The 18,526-nt window shown below is 40.1% G+C and overlaps 1 long non-coding RNA gene across 1 annotated transcript in view; it reads left to right on the top strand.

Annotated features, from left to right (window-relative positions):
* LOC117975470 (uncharacterized) overlaps nt 1-18,526 on the top strand; it is a 59,107-nt gene that overhangs the window by 18,618 nt on the left and 21,963 nt on the right. Inside the window, exon 2 of the long non-coding RNA XR_008620432.1 lies at nt 17,833-18,000. This is a non-coding gene — a long non-coding RNA (uncharacterized LOC117975470). The remainder of the gene's footprint in view (nt 1-17,832; nt 18,001-18,526) is intronic.

Raw genomic sequence — 18,526 nt, 5'->3', positions numbered from 1 at the left:
GCAGTATGCCCATTTTCACAATATTGATTCTTCCTATCCATGAGCATGGAATGTTTTTCCATTTGTTTGTGTCCTGTCTTACTTTCTTGAGCAGTGGTTTGTAGTTCTCCTTGAAGAAGTCCTTCACAATCCTTGTAAGTTGTATTCCTAGGTATTTAATTCTCTTTGTAGCAATTGTAAATGGGAGTGTGCTCATGATTTGGCTGTCTGTCTGTTATTGGTGTATAGGAATGCTTGTGATTTTTGCACATTGATTTTGTATCCTGAGACTTTGCTGAAGTTGCTTATCAGTTTTAGGAGATTTTGGGCTGAGATGATGGGGTTTTCTAAATATGCAATAATGTCATCTACAAACAGAGACAATTTGACTTCCTCTCTTCCTATTTGAATACCTTTATTTCTTTCTCTTGCCTGATTGCCCTGGCCAGAACTTCCAACACTGTGTTGAGTAGGAGTGGTGTGAGAGGGCATCCTTGTCTTGTGCCAGTGTTCAAAGGGAATGCTTCCAGCTTTTGCCCATTCAGTAAGATATTGGCTGTGGCTTTGTCCTAACTAGCTCTTATTATTTTGAGATATGTTCCATCAATACCTACTTCATTGAGAGTTTTTAGCATGAAGGGGTGTTGAATTTTATCGAAGGCCTTTTCTGCATCTGTTAAGATAATCGTGGTTTTTCTCATTGGTTCTGTTTATGTGATGGATTGCATTTATCAATATGCAAATGTTAAACTAGCCTTGCATCCCAGGGATGAAGGCGACTTGATCGTGGTGGATAAGCTTTTTGATGTGCTGCTGGATTTGGTTTGCCAGTATTTTATTGAGGACTTTTGCATTGATGTTCATCAGGGATATTGGCCTGAAATTTTCTTTTTTTGTTGTGTCTCTGCCAGGTTTTGGAATCAGTATGATGCTGGCCTCATAAAATGAGTTAGGGAGGATTCCCTCTTTTTCTGTTGTTTGGAATAGTTTCAGAAGGAATGGTACCATCTCTTCTCTGTACCTCTGGTAGAATTCGGCTGTGAATCCGTGTGGTTCTGGGCTTTTTATGGTTGGTAGGCTATTAGTTACTGCCTAAATTTCAGAACTTGTTATTGGTCTATTCAGGGATTCAGATTCTTCCTGGTTTAGTCTTTGGAGGGTGTAAGTGTCCAGGAATTTATCCATTTCTTCTAGATTTTCTGGTTTATTTTCATAGAGGTGTTTATAGTATTCTCTGATGGTAGTTTGTATTTCTTTGGGATCCGTGGTGATATACCCTTTATATTTTTTATTGTGTCTATTTGATTCTTCTCTCTTTTCTTCTTTATTAGTCGGGCTAGTAGTCTATTTTGTTAATCTTTTCAAAAAAGCAGCTCCTGGATTCATGGATTTTTTGGAGGGTTTTTCGTGTCTCTATCTCCTTCAGTTCTGGTCTGATCTTAGTTATTTCTTGTCTTCTGCTAGCTTTTGAATTTGTTTGCTCTTGCTTCTCTAGTTCTTTTAATTGTGATGTTAGGGTGTTGATTTTGGATCTTTCCTGCTTTCTCCTGTGGGCATTTAGTGCTATAAATTTCCTTCTAAATACTGCTGTAGCTGTGTTACAGAGATTCGGGTACCTTGTATCCTTGTTCTCATTGGTTTCAAAGAACTTATTTATTTTTGTCTTAATTTTGTTATTTACCCAGTAGTCATTCAGGAGCAGGTTGTTCAGTTTCCATGTAATTTTGCAGTTTTGGGGGAATTTCTTAATTGTGAGTTCTAATTTGATTGCACTGTGGTCTGAGAGACTGTTATGATTTCCATTCTTTTGCATTTGCTGAGGAGTGTTTTACTTCCAATTATGTGGTCAACTTTAGAATAAGTGTGATGTGGTGCTAAGAAGAATGTATATTCTATTGATTTGGGTAGAGAGTTCTGTAGATGTCTATTAGGTCCGCCTTGGTCCAGAACTGAGTTCAAGTCATGGATATCCTTGTTAATTTTCTGTCTCATTGATCTGTCTAGTATTGACAGTGGGGTGTTAAAGTCTCCCACTATTATTGTGTGGGAGTCTAAGTCTCTTTGTAGGTCTCTAAGAACTTGCTTTATGAATCTGGGTGCTCCTGTATTGGGTGCATTTAGGACAATTAGCTCTTCTTGTTGAGTTGATCCCTTTACCATTGTGTAATGACCTTCTTTGTCTCTTTTGATCTTTGTTGGTTTAAAGTCTGTTTTATCAGAGACTAGGATTGCAACCCCTGGTTGTTTTTTTGTTTGTTTGTTTTTGTTTTTTGTTTTTTATGTTTGTTTGTTTGTTTTTGCTTTCCATTTGCTTGGTAAATCCTCCTCCATCCCTTTATTTTGAGCCTATGTGTGTCTTTGCATGTGACATGAGTCTCCTGGATACCGCACACCAATAGGTCTTGACTCTTTATCCAATTTGCCAGTCTGCATTTTTTAATTGGGGCATTTAGCCAATTTACATTTAAGGTTAATATTGTTATGTGTGAATTTGATCTTGTCATTATGATGCTAACTGGTTATTTGCCTGTTAGTTGATGCAGTTTCTTCATAGTGTCAATGGCCTTACAATTTGGCATGTTTTTGCAGTGGCTGGTACCGGTTGTTCCTTTCCATGTTTAGTGCTTCCTTCAGGAGCTCTTGGAAGACAGGCCTGGTGGTGACAAAATCTCTCAGCATTTGCTTGTCTGTAAAGGATTTTATTTCTCCTTTGCTTACGAAGCTTAGTTTGGCTGGATATAAAATTCTGGGTTGAAAATTATTTTCTTTAAAAATGTTGAATATTAGCTCCCACTCTCTTCTGGCTTGTAGGGTTTCTGCAGAGATATCTGCTATTAGTTTGATGGGCTTCTTTATGTGGGTAACCCCACGTTTCTCTCTGGCTGCCCTTAACATTTTTTCCTTCATTTCAACCTTGGTGAATCTGACGATTATGTGTCTTGTGGTTGCTGTTCTCAAGGAGTATCTTTGTGATGTTCTCTGTATTTCCTGAATATGAATGTTGGCCTGCCTTGCTAGGTTGGGGAAGTTCTCCTGGATAATATCCTGCAGAGTGTTTTCCAACTTGGTTCCATTCTCCCCGTCACTTTCAGGTACACCAATCAAACTTAGGTTTGGTCTTTTCACATAGCCCCATATTTTTGAAGGCTTTGTTCATTCCTTTGGATTCTTTTTTCTCTAATCTTGTCTTCACACTTTATTTCATTAAGTTGATCTTCAATCTCTGATATCCTTCCTTCTGCTTGATTGATTCGGCTATTGATACTTGCGTGTGCTTCATAAAGTTCTCGTGCTGTGTTTTTCAGCTCCATCAGGTGATTTATGTTCTTCTCTAAACTGGTTATTCTAGTTAGCAATTCCTCTAACGTTTTTACAAGGTTCTTAACTTCCTTGCATTGGGTTAGAACATGCTCCATTAGCTTGGAGGAGTTTGTTATTACACACCTTCTGAAGCCTACTTCTGTCAATTTGTCAAACTCATTCTCCATCCAGCTTTGTTCCCTTGCTGGTGAGGTGTTGTGATCCTTTGGAGGAGAAGAGACCTTGTGGCTTTTGGAATTTTCAGCATTTTTGTGCTGGTTTTTCCTCATCTTCATGGATTTATCTACCTTTGGTCTTTGATGTTGGTGATCTTTGGATGGGGTTTTTGTGTGGACATCTTTTTTGTTGATGTTGATGCTATTCCTTTCTGTTTTTTAATTTTCCTTCTAACAGTCAGGCTCCTCTGCTGCAAGTCTACTAGAGTTTGTTAGAGGTCCACTCCAGACCATGTTTGCCTGTGTATCACCAGCAGAGTCTGCAGAACAGCAAAGATTGCTGCTTGTTCCTTCCTCTGGAAGCTTTGTCCCAGAGGGGGACCTGCCAGATGCCAGCTAGAGCTCTCCTGTATAAGGTGTCTGTTGACCCCTGCTGGGAGATGTCTCCTAGTCAGGAGGCACAGGGTCAGGGACCCACCTGAGAAGGCAGTCTGTCCCTTAGCAGAGCTTGAGCGCTGTGCTCGGAGATCCGCTGCTCTCTTCAGAGCCAGCAGGCAGGAGTGTTTAAGTCTGCTGAAGCTGTGGCCATAGTGGCCCCTTTCGCTAGGTGCTCTGTCCCAGGGAGATAGGTGTTTTATCTATAAGCCCCTGACTGGGGCTGCTGCCTTTCTTTCAGAGATGCCCTGCCCAGAGAGGAGGAATCTAGAGAGGCAGTCTGGCTACAGTGGCTTTGCTGAGCTGTGGTATGCTACACCCAGTTCAAACTTCCCAGTGGCTTTATTTACACTGTGAGGGGAAAACTGCCTGCTCATGCCTCAGTAATGGTGGACGCCCCTCCACCCAGCAAGCTCAAGCATCCCAGGTTGACTTCAGACTGCTATGCTGGCAGCAAGAATTTCAAGCCAGTGTATCTTAGCTTGTTGGGCTCTGTGGGGATGCGATCCACTGAGCTAGACCACTTGGCTCCCTGGCTTCAGCCCCCTTTCCAGAGTAGTGGATGGTTCTATCTCGCTGGTGTTCCAGGCATCCCTGGGGTATGGAAAAAGAAATTCCTGCAGCTAGCTTGGTGTCTGCTCAAATAGCCACCCAGTTTTGTGCTTGAAATCCAGGGCCCTGGTGGTGTAGGCACCTGTGGGAATCTCCTCGTCTGCTGGTTGTGAAGACCGTGTGAAAAGCACAGTATCTGAGCCAGAATGCACCATTCTTCACGGCACAGTCCCTCATGGCTTCCCTTGGCTAGGGGAGGGAGTTCCTCGACCACTTATGCTTCGCAGGTGAGGCGACGCCCCACCCTCCTTTGGCTCACCCTCCGTGGGCTGCACCCACTGTCTAACCAGTCCCAATGAAATGAGCCATGTACCTCAGTTGGAAATGCAGAAATCACCTGCCTTCTGCATTGATCTTGCTGGGAGCTGCAGACCAGAGCAGCTCCTATTTGGCCAACTTGCCAGCCACTTCTACTGTGGCTATTGTTAATAATGTTGCTGTGAACGTTGATTATGCAAATTATTTAATAGGTCACTCTTGTCATACCGAACTAAAACAGAGTCAAGGTACTCAGGGCTCATAACATTGCTCCAAGAATGTAATTCTCTGCAAACCTGGCTGCTGAAACTGCCTGCTGTAACCTGAAACCAGTTTTACCTAATGGCTACTCAACCTGCTGCAACTCTAAGATTAGTTTTACCCACCACCTTCACTCACCAGTCAGAGCTCCCCAGCTCCCCAGAACCTTACTAGTGCCAGTGAATGTTCTTTCAACACAATTAAGTAGGGGCTGGGTGTGGTGGTTCAGCCTATAATCCCAGCACTTTGGGAGGTCAAGGCTGGTGGATCACTTGAGCTCAGGAATTGGAGACCAGCCTGGGCAACATGGCAAAACCCCATCTCTACAAAAAAATATGAAAATTAGCCAGATGTGGTGGCATGCACCTGTAATCCAAGCTACTTGGGAAGCTGTAGTGGGAAGATCACCTGAGCCTAGGGAGGTCAAGGCTGCACTGAGCCATGATGACACCACTGCACTCCAGCCTGGGTGACAGAGTCAGACCCTGTCTCAGAAAACAAACAAACAGAAAAACAATGAGTAACATTTCTTCTTTTATAAAACCTCCAACCTTCTTTTTGTTCTTCAGGCATACTCAAGGAGGACCACCCAGTCTATGTGTATGTCCTGAACTACAATTCTTGCTTCCCAAAGAAAATGTTTTGAATTAGCAGTTTATCTCTATATTTTATTTGATTTCGACACTTCAATGAACATGGAAGTGTAGACATCTTTTCCACATACTGATTTCAGTTCCTTTGAATACAGACCTAGAGGGGGGATTGCTGGATCACATGGTTTTCAGTTTTCAAGGAACCTCCATCTTGTTTTCCAGAATGGCTGTATTAATTTACAATCCCACCAACAGTGTACAAAGGTGCCCTTTTCTCCACATCTTTGCCGACACAATATCTTTTCATGTGCCTCCTTGTGATTTTTAAAAATGACTGTGCATGTATAGTATTCTATCACATAGTGCTACCACAATTGATTCAACCACTCTCTCACACTTAGACATTAAAGTTATTTCCCTCTTTTGTTATTCTAAAGCAATGCTATGATTAACACACATCTATTTAAGAAGTAGCAGTAGGCCGGGCGCAGTGGCTCACTCCTGTAATCCCAGCACTTTGGGAGGCCGAGGCTGGTGGATCACGAGGTCAGGAGTTCAAGACCAGCCTGGCCAAGATGGTTAAACCCCGTCTCTACTAAAAATACAAAAATTAGCTGGACGTGGTGGCAGGCGCCTGTAATCCCAGCTACTCGGAGGCTGAGACAGGAGAATTGCTTGAACCCAGGTGGCAGAGATTGCAGTGAGCCAAGGTCGCGCCACTGCACTCTATCCTGGGCAACAAGGGCAAAACTCCATCTTAAAAAAAAAAAAAGAAGTAGCAGTAAATTATATCATAGTGGTTGAAAGCATGGGCTCTGGAGTCAAGCTGATAGATGAAAATTCCAAATACTCTACCTGATAGTTACAGAATTTTTATAAGTTTCTTAACATCTCTAAGCCTCAGTCTTATTGTATAAAAGTGTAATACAAATAGGTAATAATAATAGGTTATGTATCATAGGATTGCTATAAACATTCTAAGTTAATTTATACAAAGCACTTAAAATAGCACCTGGGTATAACAACCTTTCAATAAAATTTCATCATTATTGTTGTCTATTTCATTAGAATTAATTTTTAGGAGTAGAATTGCTTGGTCAAAGGGTGTGTTTTGTTTTTTTGTTTTGTTTTGTTTTGAGACAGAGTCTTGCTCTGTTGCCCAGGCTGGAGTGCAGTGGTGGAATCTCGGCTCACTGCAACTTCCACCTCCCAGGTTCAAGCAATTCTCCTGCCTCAGCCTCCCAAGTAGCTAGAATTACAGGTGTGCACCACCATGCCCGACTAATTTTTGTATTTTTAGTAGAGATGCGGTTCCACCATGTTAGCCAGGCTGGTCTTGTGACCTTAGGTGATCTGCCTGCCTCGGCCTCCCAAAGTGTTGAGATTACAGGCATGAGCCACCACACCTGGCCAAAGGTGTGTATTTTTGAAGCTCTGATATAAGTTGCTAAATTTAGGCTTGGTATTAATATTCATAAATTAATATTCATACCATCATTACAATCAGTAATGTTTCTGTGGATGGAAATATGTGGATTGTTTTTAATACAAGAGGCTAAATAGAAATATTCTTAAAAACCTTGTATTTTGGATTTGGAAATAATGTCAGGAGTCACCTGTTCAATCCTGTATCAGTGAGGATAGGCTAGTGTATATGATAGTAACAAACAATCCCGTAAGCTCAGTTATTTAAAGCAACAATGGTTATTTCTCACTTATGCTACATGTTCATTGTAGTGAAGTGGTTGTAGAAGGGTGGGTGTGTGCTCCTTATAAATCATAGACCCTGGTTAACAGGAACTCCATCTAGATAGATGCTTCCACACTTCCTGAGGCAGGAAAATGGGAAAATGGCAATAAATGCACTGGCTTTTAAGGCTTCTGCCTGAATGAGACCTATGTTAGTTAGTTCTGCTCATATTTCATTTGTCAAATAAGACATTGACCAACAGCTAACTTCAACAGGGTTAGAGAACTATAATCCTACTCTGTGTTCAGGAGAGAAGAATCGGTGTATTTGTGAACAGCCTTAATGACTGCCACAAAATCACTTGGGTTTTGGTTTATTTTAATTTTTTAAATTTAAATGCTATTTATTTTTTGAAATAGGTAATATATTCACATAGTTCAAAATTGAAAAGTCACAAAATGTTATACAGTGAAAAGCCTACGTTCTTCTATCTTCTTCCTTCCCTGAAGCCAACCAGTGTTAATAATTTTCTTGTGTTTCTTCTAGAGATATTCTATACATATACCATATTGGCAAAAACGCTCTGTCTGTGTGTGTGTGTGTGTGTGTATGTGTGTATGTGTGTGTGTATGTGTGTATGTGCTGACTCTCCTCTGTTTGCCCTCAGATCCATTATCCACCCCTTATGGATCTGTTCTGTGCCCTAGGGAGTTGACATTTATAAATGCATCTCTCAAGTTCCCTTGCCCTCTCACTTATAGTTGAGTTTGGCCAATGGGAGACATCAATAGGAGATTGAAGAGCAGGAGAGGAGACTGTCTGGGCTACCCCTCCAACTCCCTCTGCTTTAGAGCTACAGTTGGGGCAGTGATTAAGTCTCTCTTTAAACACAGCTCTTGCTGGGTAGCCCTTCCTCTGGGTCTTCATCTCTCACAGATCTCTGATAACACTGTTCCTCTTCTTGCCCCATAAGCCATATGAATGTTAATGACTCCCTGCCATTGCTAGTTCGTCCCTGGGGGAATCACCCTCTCTTTCTCTCTTATTAAAACAGCTTGATGGAGATATAATTCACATGTCATACAACTTACCCACTTAAAGTATACAATTTAATATCTGAATATCTTCTCATATATTCACAGACATGTCAGCATCTCTTTGTGTTTCCTTAAACTTGTTTACACCTTTGTAAATAGTCCCTTCATTGAATTTTCCTTCTGTTTCTTAAGGAAACAGAAAGCATACAGAATGCTTTCTGTTTTCTGCTGGGACCCTGTTCCAAGAGGGCAGCAACCATTCTGCATTGTAGATACTAAATGAATATTTGTTTCTTGAATACATAAATGCATTGAATTTGTTAATTTGAATTTAAATTAATTATACACACAGCGGTATGCTGGCTCTGGCTCACACCAACTCAGGAGAGCCAATTGTTTAATTTATAGGAATTTTGTGAGTTGGTTATTAAACACAGCCATTGTTTAAAAATAACTTACTTTATTACTTTAATAAGTTAAATAAGTTATAAAAAGCTAATAACTACTAAAAATTAATCACTTCCAAATCATTTTACTACATTTCACTATTATCTGTGCTCTTGAGATTATTTGCATCTGCTGTATCCGTATGGTAGAAATACTATATAACGATGCACATAGAGATATGCGTGTCTCTTCCCAACTCTGTATTCCATGATGACATGTTGATATCTTGAAACTGGCCATTTTGGGAGTATTTCCACCACAGAAATCAGCAAATGATACAAATCAGGACTTAATTTTTAGTTTTGTTGATAATCTATTTTTTGTTTTGTTGATTATCTATTGATTTTTTGTTGATTATCTAGACTTAAGAAAATGATGATAAAAATATTAATAATACAAATTAAACTTCAAAGTTTATCATTGTGAATAACTGAACAAAAAGTTGAGGTGATATCCTTCCAGTATTTGAAATTAATATCTGATTCAGCAAAGAGATCATGCATGTCATTGATGTACCAGTGAAGCTCCAAAATATGTCTTTTTCATTTTCATCTTTTTTTGTCTACCAGCATTTATGAATCTACACTTGTGGGGCTGGTTGTTGCATATTTACCAGCACAGTACTGTATATAAACAGCCACACACATCCACCCACACACACCCCCACACACAGAGTTTAGATGTCATTCTGTATTACCCATAGAGCTTTCTCAATCTTTTTTAGGTTTGCATTTGGGTACCTTATGAATGGATATTTAGACTGCAATCTTTTCCTGTTACAAAATAATGCTACAGTGAATCACTTATGAATCATCCGTATGATCATAAGTACATTTGTAATGTCAATAGCTATTGCTAAATTGCTGTCTATGAAAAGTTTTACCAATTGATTGATACTCCTACAAGCAATATATGATATCTGTTTTCCCACACCCTCAGATGGATTATTGTTAATGTTAGTAACATTTATTCTTGGAGACACAATGTAGGAAGCCGCCTTTCTCAGGAGCAGACTGATCATGCCACAATAATAATAACTGGCAGCTGTAAAGAAATATTTGCAAGTAGCCTATCTTGGAAATAGGCAAAGTACTGTTTTCAAGACTTCTGCTAAAAAGAGGATAGGTTAATAAGTCATTAATGTTTTGGCTCATTCTCTTCAAAAACAATATGGAGGAATTTTTCTGGTAGACACTGGAAAAAAGAGAAGGAGAAATGTCAGCTTACAAAAGAAATGTCTGTGTAAATACAATAATTGCATGGCAGTGCTTGATAATTCTGTACTCAAGCCCCCTGGGCTCCATGTTATAGAGCTCCTCTGGGAAGGCAGAGGGAAGAACCAGAAAAAGGAGACTTATTTCTGCTAAGATGCAGCCAGACCCTCTGTGAAAGACCTACAGAACTTTGAGCACAGCTTCCACTTAACTACATGTAGCTATCAACCAAGGTTTGAGCAGAAAACTGTGCATTCATATAATTTGACTTGCTTTGCATTTCTCCCTTTCCCTTTTCTTTTTATACTTCAAAAAGAGATAAAAGTCTTCTGTAGATATAACTGACAAAGCATCAGTCCTTAAGGATTTAAGAACCTTAAGACAGGGCTGGAAAAAAATGCATAAGCAAAGAGTAAGACCTGCCTGGCCACATTTCCTTAGCCACATTGCTTATGGATTGTCAGACTTTGACTCATAGTTCACAGATTAGTAGTTCTGTGACACTAGGGAGTTACTTGACCTTCAGTTGCCTCATCTATAAAATGGGGATAATAATAGTTCCAACCTCATGGGATTATTGTGGGGAAATGAGATAATCCATATAAGGTATTGAGCCAGTGCTTAACATATACATGCTATTGCTCAATGTATGCTATCAATTATTTTAATAGAAATATATATTATAAATTGTATGCAGCCTTATTAAGCAGTAGAGATTTCATCATTCACAACAGATTTTTTTTCTGTTGCCTTTATGATCTCCTGAGTTTTAAAAAACCCACTAAATATTCCTATCTCAGACCCTGTCTCAGAAAACAAACAAACAGAAAAACCAATAAGTAACGTTTCTTCTTTTATAAAACCTCCAACCTTCTTTTTGTTCATTGGTGAAGTAAAGATCATTAGTGAAGTAGATCTTGGCTAAATAGAGTGGCTGAAAGTAGAAAAACAGTGCACTTCACAACCACTAGAATAAGGCTTTTTTTCTGTCTGGCTTAGTTACATGATACAATTGAGTCTATCCAGGCTTCGTTTTAAGTAACCATTTATTTGGCTGAACAAAATTAGAGCTTGTGTGCATTTATTATAACATATATCCAGGCCCTATTTAATCTCCTAGGAGAAGAAATGTACTAAATGATACACTGATGTCATGGAAGAGCTTATCCAACTTAATTAAGTAGACTCTTTATTCCCATATAGCAAGTTAGACATTCCGATGCTTTCCGATGATTCTGCACTAGACTTTAGCTGACCAGGGAGTTGGTTGTACATAGCATGGAACACCTTTCTTTTGCCCACAGTTGAATTATGTGTAGAGAGTAGAAAAGAGCTTTGGTATGAAAGCCTAAATACAGTTAAGATACAATGAGCTGATGACAAAGATTCTCTCTCTCTTTCACTCTCCTTTTAAGTAGCAATGCAACTGCACCTGATTAGAAGACTGATCTTTGAAAAATAAGTTAAATTCAAATCAAGAAACGTTTCTTGAGAACACAGTTATCTACAAGGTACTGTGATGAGTAGTATGAATAATAATAAGACAAAGACGTTAATGTCACTTCTCTCAAGAAATCACCATTTAAGGGAACAAACAAATAAGTCCAGACCAGATAGTAATAAAATGTGGGAAATGCTACACTAGTAAACAAACAAACAAAAAAGTCATATAGGAACTGTGATGAAGGCACCAATTCCATCAGGGGAGCAGGGAGGAAGGTGCTAAGGGAAATTTTGCAGAAGTGACATTTGAATTGGATCTTGGAGGATTTCCAAGATTTCTGTGGAAAGCAGAAAGGAGAGAGATAAATAAACAGCATGAGCAGGAGCAGAGAACATCAGTGGTTAGGACGAAGCTCTAAAGATTTGCTAAGACCCAGTTATAAAGCATTTAACGGTCTTCTAAGATTGCCTGGGCTTTATTGTGAAAATAATGGAGAAAATTGAAGGTTCTTAGTTGGGGCAGGTTCAGGGACCTGAACAGGTTGAGTTTGGGGGAAGGTGCATAAGAGTGGGGACACAGGGCAATGTGCTGGCAGGGAGAGTGTGTGAACAAGGAAAAGGTCTTGAATTGTAACTCTGGAGAACATCTCGTGGCGGGTTGTGGAAGAGAAATTTATGAAGGAGGCTCCTAAGAACTGCCTTTTGAAATTAAAGGAATCCTGAGACAAGCATAAGAAAGCAAAGAAAAAGAGTGATAAGGAAAAGGAATCGATCAGCAGTGTCAACCACCGTACACAGATCCAGAGGAAAACGAAAAAGAAAGCTATTTGGTTGAGCAACTAGACCATTTTTAGTGGCTCCTTTGAGACCACTTTCAATAAAATTAGTAAGGTAGAAACCAAATACCATGTCAGACAAGGAAAAATAATACTTGCAATGCACAGGAAATTTAAAGATAGGCAGGAGCTGATGTTGCATCTCTCAAGGAGGGTAGTATTTAAGAGCAACCAATGGAAATTATGAGAAATAGGAGCTAAAAAGGTCTAATCCCCAAAACCAGACAGACGAGAAACATTTGCAGAATGATGTCATCCTGCCTCCTTGGGTGATATCACTTTGTTCCTCAGATGTTTAACCCAGCCTGCATGAGTCAACATCTATATTTGGGCATAAGGAGAACTACCTTTTGTGCTATGTGCCAGTTCAGAAGTCTGTTTTTGCTAGTCTGGTTTAGCTCTGCCAAATTATTTTAGGCTTATGACTGCATCAACAGCCCATGGAAATTAATCTGTTCAATATCACATAGCTCTAATTCCAGCACACTTACTTCTATTCAATGTAATCTTAATTGGTTTTTTTCCCCTTTGCATTTGGAAGACACAAGGTTTATATTTACAAGTACATTCATAGCAGATTTTAAAAGGCAAAAGTGGAAATGTCAGAAAAACCATATATAGAATCCAAGAGCTTATATCAATTACTGAACATGACTAGAATAATAGTAATAACTTCTGTGAATTAAGTGCCTAGTGTTTGCCAGACAATTTTCATTGAGTATCTTTGATTCTATAGCCCTAAAATGTAGCTACAATTTCCATCCAGAAAAGATTAAGTAACTCGATTACATTCACTCAGTCAGCAAATGGAAGAGTAGGGACTCAAAGCTAGACCTGACCCCAAAGCCCGTGGTCTTTCACCACTCTGTGCCCTCTTCAAAATATCATGGTGCCCATTAATGCAAAAGAAAAGTGAACTGGCTGGGTGCAGTGGCCCACACCCATAACCCAACATTTTGGGAGACTGACGTGGGCAGAGCACTCGAGATCAGCAGTTCGAAACCAGCCTGGCCAATATGGTGAAACCCTGTCTCTACTAAAAATACCAAAAAAAAAAATTAGCCGGGCGTGGTGGCACATGCTTGTAATCCCAGCTATTCGGGAGGCTGAGGCAGGAGAATCACTTGAACCTGGGAGGCGGAGGTTGCAGTGAGCTGAGATCTCACCACTGCATTCCAGCCTGAGAGACAGAGCGAGACTCTGTCTCAAAAAAAAAAAAAAAAGTGAACAAAGTCATATAAGTTATGTTTACAAGTGATGACCGAGACATTCAGTGGTAGAAGCTCTTTTTAGATGTAAATTACTCATCTAACTTTTATTGGGAAGTAAATATTTCAAAATGCATGTGGTTGACCAGACTTAATAGTAAATGACTCTATTTCTAATGGGATATCAGAGGAGAAGGCAAAAAAGGAAAGAAGATAGAAGCATTACACAACAGAAACAATGTCTGAAGGAAAATTCAAAATTTAAGAAGAGCTGGAGATGGGTTCTTATAAGATCTCATAAGATTATAATTTTTCTGGAATTTTGAACTATAGTGATTCATTCTAAGAAAAAGAAATCAATTCACAGGAAAAGAATCTCCCTAAGATTATTTCCCATCCCCACAAGCATTGAAAAATGCTTTTTGCATATTACACAGAGAAGTTCTGCTTGTTTTTCTCAACCCCTCCTTGTCAGACCAGGATGGGATGGGAAGGGTGGCTTACCTTTGTAGACCCCCTGCCAGAGAGCCTTCCCTTGGCATGGAATCTAAAGTAGTCTCCCAGACAATCTCTAGCACATCACTGAGTTATATTTTCTTCATAGCAGTACCTGAAATTATTTTGTTTACTCATTTTTTCACTGACTGGATTACCCCCACTAAATTTATGCTCCATGAGAACAGATTTTATCTTTTTGATTCATGGCTAAACCTGAAGCACTCAGAACGGTACCTAAAACAATGCCTCAAAAAAAATTTACTGACTGTCTGAATGAATGAATGAGTTAATATTGCCAAGGGCACAGTAATGTGAATCTGCAGCTTAAAGTGGAGATCTTCACCCAAGAAATAAGTTTTGTATCTCTCCCTGAAGAAAGAAACAGTTATGAGGGTGGGGAGTTTATGTTCATGGGCTATTAAAGGACAACTCAGAAAGATGGTGTGGTAAAAAGAAATATGTATTTGGTCTTTGTTCCAGTTCTTTTTGTTTGTTTGTTTGTTTATTTTTTGTTTGGAGACAGGTACCCTCCAGGCTGGAATGCAGTGGTGCCATTACAGCTCACTGCAGCTTAAACTTCCCCAGGCTCAGGTGATCCTCCCAACTCAGCCTCCTGAGTAGCAGGGACCACAGGCATGGACCACCATGTCTGGCTAATTTTTAGATTTTTTTTTATAGAGATGGGTTTTGCCATGTTGCCCAGGCTGGTCTTGAAATTCTGGTCCACACACCTTGGCCTCCCAAAGTGCTAGGATTACAGGCATGAGCCACCATGCCCAGCCAGTTCCCAGTTATTGACATAGCTTCCAAAATTCCCGGAATTTCCTGAGCAATAGGGGTGATAAAAGCATCTTTTGTTACTCATTACAAGTTCCTTTCAATCATACCTAAATTTATGCTAATAAGGTGGTTCCTGGTGGACCCCTAGATAGCTTCAAGATAGGGGCTGGTTGCCAGGGGAGCCAATCATGTGATAAGAGGGCTGGAGTTTTCAGCCTTCCCACTCCCCTCAACCTCCAGTGAGGGGAAGGGGGCTGGAGTTTGAGTTCATTCACTAATCACCAATGATTTAATCAATGATGCCTATGTAATGAAGTCTCCATAAAAAAACCTAAACAGGCTGGGCACGGTGGCTCACGCCTGTAATCCCAGCACTTTGAGAGGCCGAGGCGGGTGGATCATGAGATCAAGAGATCGAGACCATTCTGGCCAACCAACATGGTGAAATCCCATCTCTACTAAAAATACAAAAATTAGCTGGGTGTAGTGGCGCACACCTGTACCCCCAGCTACTCGGAAGGTTGAGGCAAGAGAATTGCTTGAACCCAGGAGGCGGAGGTTGCAGTAAGCTGAGAGCGAGCCACTGCACTCCAGCCTGGGCAACAGAGCAAGACTCCATCTCAAAACAAAAACGAAACAAAAAATCCCTAAACAATGGGGTTTGGAGAGCTTCTGGGTTGGTGAACACATCCAAGTGCTGGGAGGAGGGTGGGGACCCAAAGAGGGCTTAGAAACTCCTCCCCCATCCCCACCCACCCCACCATACATTGCCCTATGCATCTCTTCCATTTGGCTATTCCTGAATTGTATCCTTTGTAAGAAACTGGGAATAGTAAGTAAAGCACTGTCTTGAGGTCTGTGAACCTGAGGAGAGGGTTGTAGGAATCACCCTACTTTATAACCAGTTGCTCAGGAGTATGAATGGCCCAAACTGGCAATTGGTGTCTGAAGTGGGAACAGTCTTGTGGGACCAAGCCCTTAACCTGTGGGGTCTGCACTCACTCTGGGTAGATGGTGTCAGAATTGAATTGAATTGTAGAACACTTAGTTGGTGTTCGAAGAGTTAGAGAATGGATTGATGTGAGTGAAAACCCCATGTTTGGTGTCAGAAGTATTGTGAATAAAATCAGAGATGGCTTACTACAAACACATGAATAGAGCTGATTCTGAAGAATCTCCTTCCTCCTAGGAGTGAGGAGTAGTCCTGCAGACGTATGTCCAAATTTGTCCTATCTTGGATTTAAGGCAAAAGCACTAAGGATTAAGTTCAAAGTCTTATTGTTCCTAAAATAGCAGGCATGTGAACATTGTGTAATGCTGTACTAAATATATGCAAGTAATTAAAATGAGTTATTCATATTCGGACCTAATGCGATGTTGAATGTATTATTGTCCAGTATTTTTTTGGCGGGGAGAGGTGTCAGAATTTTCAAAGCAATTCTGGACAGGGGAATGTTTTATGCTACTAAGGTCTTACAGCATGGAATATCCTCTCTTAGAGCTCTGTATCTTGGAATGATTCCAAAAGACAGAAACAATATGGTTGGCACCCCTGGCTTTGGTATGGCTGAATACGTTAGGCAGATAACCTTTTTTTGTTTAAGAGTCAGGGTCTCGCTCTGTTGTATAGGGTAAAATGCAGTGGCTCAATCATAGCTCACTACAGCCTTGAACTCCTGGGCTCAAGCAATCTTCCTGTCTCAGCCTCCCAAGTAGCTGGGACTACAGGCACACACTCCCATGCCCAGCTAATTTTTAAAATTTTTTGTAGAGACGAGGTCTTGCTATGTAACCCAGGCTAGTCTCAAACTCCTGGCTTGGTCTTCCAAAGTTCTGGGATTACAGGTGTCAGCCACTGCACTTGGCTAAATTACCTTTTATTAAACAGTCCATTTATTGAGTTAGAAAACACAGCCAACCTTCACCTGACCTGAATCAGATAGTCAGAGGCACACGGCCTCTCACATGCCTTTATACTTCTCTCTAATAAATACCTGATTATTGCACCAAACAGCAACCTGGTATGTTTTTGGACAAGTCTTTGAAAAAAATATGTCTTCCTAGTTAAAAATGGTTATTGTACTGCTGAAAACTGGGAAACCACTTACATAAAATATGTGTATATATGTGTATTTTCCCACAGCATTTTCTAATGAGAAATCATCTTAACTAATCATCCAGGCATATTATCAAAAATTGAAGAAGGGAATATTGACATATGAAGAAGCTAAGTGGAAGAAAGCAATACAATGAACAAAGGAGGAAAAGTCACAAAGATCTCTGATTTTAGCCGACAGAAATACACCATTTGTGTATTCCTCGCTGGAGGAGGGAGGACCCACTTTCAAGATGGTTCATTCACATGCCTGGCAAGCTGGCAAGAATGCTGGCCAGTGCCGGCTACAGCTGTTGGCCAAAGGGGATGATCATCCTCAACATGGCTCCTCCATAGCTGCTTGGGTCTCTTCGTAGCCTGGCAGCTGAGTTCCAAGAGGGAAGAATTAGAAGTTTCCAGTCCTCTTAAAAAGCCGGGCCCAGAATTATCACAGAATCATTTATCCTGTATTCTATTGGTCAAATCAGTCTCAGGCCTAAACAGATTCAAGAAGGAAAAGAAATAGACCCCAACTCAGGGGTGGGCTGGGATGACTTAGAGAGTGACAAAGAATTTGCAGTTATTTTTCATTTATAATTCATTTGTTTATTAATCCTCAGCAGTTTTAAATGTATATATACAGATGTGTATATGTTTTCTTTTTACAAAATTTAGATCATAATGAAAAAAGTACAACATGAATTTTTATTGCATCACAAACATTCTCCCAAGTCATTAAATATTCTTGAAAAATTGATTTTACTGGCTGTATCATATGGATTTGCCATAATTTATTAATGATTAAAAAATTGTCTGGAAATAAAATACCTTTTAAAATGCAGTAAATTGCTAATAGTTCTATATCCATGTGGTTCTATTATGGGTGATTTGGATTTTTTTATTGTACACTTTTCTGCATTCCTATGTTTTCTACAATGACATACACTGTAATTTTTTTTTATCCCTTCAGGTGCTACTGTCTTCCTGTCAGTCTGTGTTACCCCAGAACCATCTCTGTTCTAAGCCAAGGTGTGGAAGAAGCCCTTCCCATAATTCTGCTAAGCTTTGTCATGCAATCTCATGGTATCTCCATCAGACATCTGAATTGAGCCTTGAAGTGTGAGTAGGAGTTCATCAGGTGAGGGGTAAATGTAACACTTACATTTTGCTAGAGTCTATCTCTCTCCCAGATTGACTTCCTTTTCATAGCTTTATGAAATCAGTTATACCAATTGATGCTGGGGTTGCCTGCCTGCACCTCTAATCTTGGTTGGGGCCGGAAACTCCCTGCTATTGTAGCAGCAGCCTCACATCACTGCCTCTGTCACCACCAACCACAGCTAGAACAGGAGTATGAACTGGATACTGTAAAGGAAATGCCTGTGTGACCACCACTGTGAGAACCTTAGCATTTGAGATGGACCTTGTGGCACTGCAGGCCACAGGCTCTTGCACAGTATTTATAATCAGTAAAAAGAAGTTAATAATAGAAATGGCATTGTATCTGGAGTCTGATTCATAAATCTTGCTGACTATAGGCCAAAAACCATTAAGTTCTGACTCAATGTCACTCAAACCAAGAGTGTTTGAAACTAAGGGCTCCAGAGCTCTGAAATGCTAAAATGTCTTTCTGTGAATAATGCTTTCCTTGGGAGCAAATCAAG

Source organism: Pan paniscus, chromosome 10 (assembly GCF_029289425.2).
Source record: "Pan paniscus chromosome 10, NHGRI_mPanPan1-v2.0_pri, whole genome shotgun sequence".
Classification (NCBI taxonomy): Eukaryota; Metazoa; Chordata; class Mammalia; order Primates; family Hominidae; genus Pan; species Pan paniscus.
Note: the sequence above shows the minus strand (reverse complement) of the source record. Positions and strands in the feature narration are given on the sequence as shown.